The sequence below is a fragment of the Mixophyes fleayi genome, chromosome 12, assembly GCF_038048845.1.
Source record: "Mixophyes fleayi isolate aMixFle1 chromosome 12, aMixFle1.hap1, whole genome shotgun sequence".
Taxonomy (NCBI): domain Eukaryota; kingdom Metazoa; phylum Chordata; class Amphibia; order Anura; family Limnodynastidae; genus Mixophyes; species Mixophyes fleayi.
The window spans coordinates 62,955,563-62,961,588 of NC_134413.1; the positions used below are offsets into that span (position 1 = coordinate 62,955,563).

The 6,026-nt window shown below is 43.8% G+C and overlaps 1 pseudogene; it reads right to left on the minus strand.

The window, feature by feature from the left end:
* On the minus strand, positions 1 to 4,475 carry LOC142108299 (C-reactive protein-like; annotated as a pseudogene).
* Between the last annotated feature and the right edge of the window lie 1,551 nt (positions 4,476 to 6,026).

Genomic DNA, 6,026 nt, shown 5'->3' on the forward strand with positions numbered 1-6,026 from the left:
TCACTTAAATTGTTTATCTACATTGCATTGAGTATATAAGGTGTTTGTGTAAACCCAATGCTTACATTGAAGCTTGGGCAGAGCTAATACATTCCCTTTAATCTCAAAATTTAGAGATCTCCAATTAATCAAATTTCAATTGTAATCATCAGACACTTTTTATATGTCTTCTGGTGTCAAAATATAATCCCACATATTGACCACTTATTTCACCAGAAAACGACTGATTAATATCAAAACCACCCCCAAATGATTCTTGTTCCTGTCCTAGAATTATACGTGTTTCAGGACCAATAGAAACTCCTTTCCTCTCTTTCTGAATACTCCCTCCTTGAACCTCTCCAGTCTGGTTTCCGCCCCCTCCACTCCACTGAAACTGCCCTGGCTAAAGTCACCAATGACCTCCTCTCTGCAAAAGCCAGGGGTCACTTCTCCCTTCTCATCCTCCTTGACCTCTCTGCAGCCTTTGACACCATTGACCACCCCCTCCTCCTTCACACCCTCCAGTCTTTCGGCCTCTCCGGCCCAGTCCTGTCCTGGTTCACCTCTTACCTTACTCACCGTTCCTTCTCTGTCACCACCTCTGGGTCTCTCTCCCCCCCATCCACCCTTCCAGTCGGGGTCCCTCAGGGCTCTGTTCTGGGACCCTTACTCTTCTCTCTATACACCTCCTCCCTGGGTGAACTCATCAGCTCCTTCGGCTTCAGCTATCACCTTTACGCTGACGACACTCAACTATACCTCTCCTCTCCTGATCTCTCTCCCTCCCTCCTCTCCTGGGTGTCTGCTTGCCTCTCTGCCATCTCCTCCTGGATGTCCTCTCGATTCCTCAAACTTAACCTTGCCAAAACTGAGCTCATAGTTTTTCCTCCCTCTCATACCCCATCCCCTTCTGACCTCTCCATCACTGTCGACAACACCTCTATCTCCCCTGTCCCCCAACTTCGCTGCCTTGGTGTCATCCTCGACTCCTCTCTCTCCTTTGGCCCCCACATCCTCTCTCTTGCTAAATCCTGCCGCTTCCAGCTGCGCAACATCGCTCGCATCCGGCCCTTCCTCTCCCAAGATGCCACCAAATGCCTTATCCACTCTCTGATCATCTCCCGCCTGGACTACTGCAACCTCCTCCTCACTGGCCTCCCCCACTCTCATCTCGATCCCCTTCGATCCGTCCTTAACGCTGCAGCTAGGCTTATTTTCCTCTCTCGCCGCTCCTCTTTTGTCTCCCCCCTCTACCTAGCCCTTCACTGGCTCCCATTCCCCTTCAGAATCCTCTTTAAGCTCCTCACACTCGCCTACAAGGCCCTCGCCAACTCCACTGCGCCCTACATCTCCACCCTCCTCTCTATTCATGCTCCATCCCGCCCTCTCCGTTCTGCCTCTGACCGTCGCCTCTCTTCCCCCCTTATAACCTCCTCCCACGCGCGTATCCAAGACTTCACCCGCGCTGCCCCCCTCCACTGGAACAAGCTCCCTCCCTCCATCAGAACTTCCCCTAATCTGTCCAGCTTCAAACGGGCCCTAAAAACCCACCTTTTTCTTAAAGCCTTTCTGTCTCCCACTTAACTTCCTACCTTATCTTCTGCCTCTGTCCCCCTACTCTCCCTCTCTCCCCTGCGTCTCTCTGTCTGTCCACCCCTCCCCTTAGATTGTACGCTCCTCTGAGCAGGGCCATCTCTCCTCCTGTTTCCACCACTTCTAACTCTGCTCTCCAGCTACTTAGCCCTCCTCCTCGAGGGTCCTCCACCCCACGTCCACTCTCGCTCCCTCCTCCCCCCTGGGGGTCTCCCTGTCTTCCGCGCCCTCCTTCTTGGGCCCCGTCATTTGCGGATCCTCCCTCCCCCTTCCCCGCCCTCTCTAGCTGTGCATTGAGCGTACTGAGTTGCTGTGTTTACTGTACTGTGCTGTCTCCCATTGTATTGTGATTTTGTTTGTCTCTGTACGGCGCTGCGGATGCCTTGTGGCGCCTTATAAATAAATATTAATAATAATAAAAAAAAATGCTTGAATATTTTCTGGAGTAGAGCTTTCCGAAGACCCATAGCTGGACCACTGCAGTATCTGAGTCCCAAGTTACACAAGTGTGTTTCTAGTCTAGAACCTTGGGATCTGTTTTGATGTTGTTTTCATCCTGATTTATATACACATAACAGGAGGCTGGTGGTTTTGAAAAGATAAGAAAATTGTTGTCCTTTCTTAAGCCAGACATTGCCAAGGAAAAAAGACTATAGGTCTGAGACATTAAGGAGAGCAAAGCATAGAAAAGGAGTAACTTTGCACCTGGGCAAAACCATGTTGCATTGGAGGAGGAGGTAAATTTAAAATGTGAGGACAGATTTATAGTTGGGGTAGGACATGTCCTAGATGAACTTTAAATTTCAGTGTAAAAATAAAGCTATCAAGTATTTGTGTGCTAGATGAAAAAACATCTAGTATTTAACTTATGTGCAAAATAATAAACTAATTTGCATCCCTTGCATTCTAAAATGGTTTGTCCCAAAGAGCATTTATTCCTTTGTTTGCCTTACTTTCCTTAATGACTCAGAGCCTATGACTGCATGAAGGTTCAGTGTATGATTGGAGGCAAACAGTAACCTTCTGTAATGGCTTTTCTATCTCAGGTTTCAAGATCACATGTGCTGTTGCAGTTGGTTTTGGAAAGAGGAAAACCTTGTTGCCCAAATCTAGAAAAAAATAAAGTTCATGCAAAACGTTATCACCGTTACACACCAATGCTTTCATACACACCATGATACATCTAACCACCATTTTATCTAAATACATGAAACTCTAAAATAATAAACTTGCTTAAAATAACTGAAACATTAATTGAGTTTTTCACTTATACTTCTGTCTATCGCTCGAATCGAAATGCTCTGGACTCTGCAAAACAAACATACTTCCAATATCTTATCTATGCTCAGGCTTCTAACCCCAAACGCCTTTTCAATACATTTAAATCTCTTCTCCATCCTCCCACCCTGGACCCTCCATCTACTATCAATGTCCAGGATCTTGGTTCCTACTTCCCTATACTCGCCTCACACACTTTCTTTCCGCAAACAACCTGTTGGATCCTCTTCAGTCTGGCTTTCGTTCTGAAGACTCCACAGAGACTGCGTTGACTAAGGTTGTCAATGGTCTGATCACTTCTAAAACTAAACGCCATTACTTTCTCCTAATTCTCCTGGATCTCTCGACTGCATTTGACACCGTTGACCACTCTCTTCTCATACAAACGCTGCAATCCCTAGGGCTTCAAGACACTGTTCTATCCTGGTTCTCATCCAACCTTTCTAATCGCTCTTTCACTGTTAATTTCTCTGGGGTCACCTCTGCTCCGCTTCTTTTATCAGTTGGAGTACTGCAGTGCTAGGTCCTATGCTGTTCTCTATCTATACTGCTTCTCTTGGAAATCTAATAAGTTCCTTTGGATTTCAGTATCATCTCTATGGGGATGATACCCAAATTTATCTATCCCTTCCTGATATCTCAACATCTGTGTTGTCCCTTGTAACTGACTGTCTTTCTGCCGTATCATCTTGGATGTCTTCTCGCCAACTCAAACTTAATCTTTCTAAAACAGAGTTAATAATATTCCCACCCACCAAGAAGAGCATACGTGACACCTGACATTTCTATCTCTGTTGATAACATGACCATAAATCCCACCCCACAAGCTCCGCTGCCTAGGTGTAATCCTTGACTCACACCTATCCTTTGTTCCCCACATTGACTCTATATCTAAATCATGTTATATACATCTAAAGAATATTTCCAGTATTCCCACATATCTCACGCAAGACACTGCAAAAACCTTAATTCATGCACTTATCATCTCCCGCATTAACCATTTTTTAACCCCTCTGTCATGCTGCCCCCCCTTTTTTTAACCCCTCTGTGCCCCCCCTTGTTTTCCTCCCTTCACTTTACCTTTTCTCCTTTCTTCTCTCTTGGTCCTCTCTGCTGCTCTGTGCTCCATTGCTCCAGACTGACTGAATGCTGGGCGTGACATGATGACATCACACCCGGCATTCAGATAATCTGAATGGAGCACAGAGCAGCTGAGAGGAGGGATGCCGGCTCCGCGATCAGGTGAGTATGTTTTTTTTCTTTTAAACTAGCCTGCTCCCCCCACCAACCCCCCCCCCCCGCCACAAAAAAAAAAAAAAGAAAAAGAAAGAAATAAAAAACGTTTTGAAAAGAAATAAAATAAATCGGCAGCGCAAGGGCCCGGGCCGGGCCCCCTGACATGCCCGGGCCCGTGTAATTAGTACCCGCCCCCCCCCTCTCAGCAACCCTGACCTTACCCTATTGCAACCCGTTACACAATTTCACACAAGACAACTACCCCCTGACCAACATTGTTTTGTGACAGGATCATTTAGCCTATGAGTCACTTTTACCTTTGCAGCCTGGATGGGCCGAAATGCAAATTGCAGAATTAGCCTTAGGCACATGTCTCCAACTCCCATTGTCCCATAGATTGTAAGCTTGCGAGCAGGGCCTTCTCACCTCTTTGTCTGTTTTACCCAGTTTGTTTATTAGTATACTATGTTTGTCCCCAATTGTAAAGCGCTACGGAATATGTTGGCACCATATAAATAAATGATAATGATGATGATGAATTGAGTCGTTAAATGCATGAAACATGACTATTTTTATAATTCAGACTGCACTGCAAAAAGTTCCATATTTGTTCTAAAAACACCAATAGATTGTATACAAATATGCTTCATATGCTAAGAGTTTGTGGCTATTGTTCGTGAAGAATGTATTTGGGTTTAATTTACAAATTGTGGGTGCAACCTTTGTTGCTGCACTTGGCTCACAGTACGTACCCAGGCCCACAGATGATTAATTGTCACACTTTTTTTTTCTTTCAAAGAAATCTGGCTGTAGTTACAAGTTGTCACTTTACGAAAAATTAAGGCACAGTACAGATTAAATGGTTATTATTTCAGCATGTAAAATGCCACGTATGAATAGTTCTGCACAGAAACATTGGGAATAGTACAGGTACAGAACAAAAGATAACTACAGCAAATACACACTGGAGATGCATAGCGTTGATACAGTTATCAGGAAGGAACAAGATGAGGTCACCATGAGATGAAGGCAGTCTCTTTGTAAACAGTTAGTTTATAGCAGTAAAACATATCAGCTACATTACATATTATTGTAATTAATTCATTTCGTAAATGTCCAGGCTATTTGCTAGATAATCCCAGTAACACAGTGACTCTTTGACTGGTATATTGAGTCACTTTGTAATTTAAATCTGCTTTGTTGGACAATATAACATGTGATCATTCATTTATATTCAAACTGTCATAAGGTAGTTGCTTGATCTGGGAGTTAAAGCATTGAACCATTGTTATCTAAATAAAATTCACACTGTTTTAGGTGATGCAAGATGTTCTGACGTGTTATTTCCTATTTTTAAACCATTCATCTTGTCTCATCTACAAGGTGTATTTAAATTTCACAGGAAGCAATCATTACCGTAGCGACAGATCTATGTCAGATGATTGAATAATTTATTCGTCTTTAAGGGGAAAAATAGGAAAGAAGATGACATTAAGGGGGGAATTGAATTCCCCCCGAATTTCCACGGTGTTAAAACTATCACCGTTATTACGGTAGTTTTAACCCAGCGTTGAAACTACCGTAATAACGGTAATAAAGCGCATTATTACCACAATAACGGTTGTAATTCGCAAGCCGCGTCTCTTTTATTCGTAACATGGCCAATTGAATTCCCCCCTTAGGCGTGGTCAGGTTTAAGAGCAAAGCTTTGATATTATATCAAAGATAATATTGTATAAAAGTAGTGTTATTTAGAAATGTAATCCCAGGCGCAATGAGTGTGAGACTTTGAGTCAATATGGTAATCCACCTTATAATTGACATCTATTGTCCTATTAGCTGGAAGTGTGGAACCAAATCCGGTCCCATACCTTGGGCTGGGTCACTGGGTCATGTGCATTTTTTTTTATTCAAAATTTTTCTAATCGGCTGCTGAG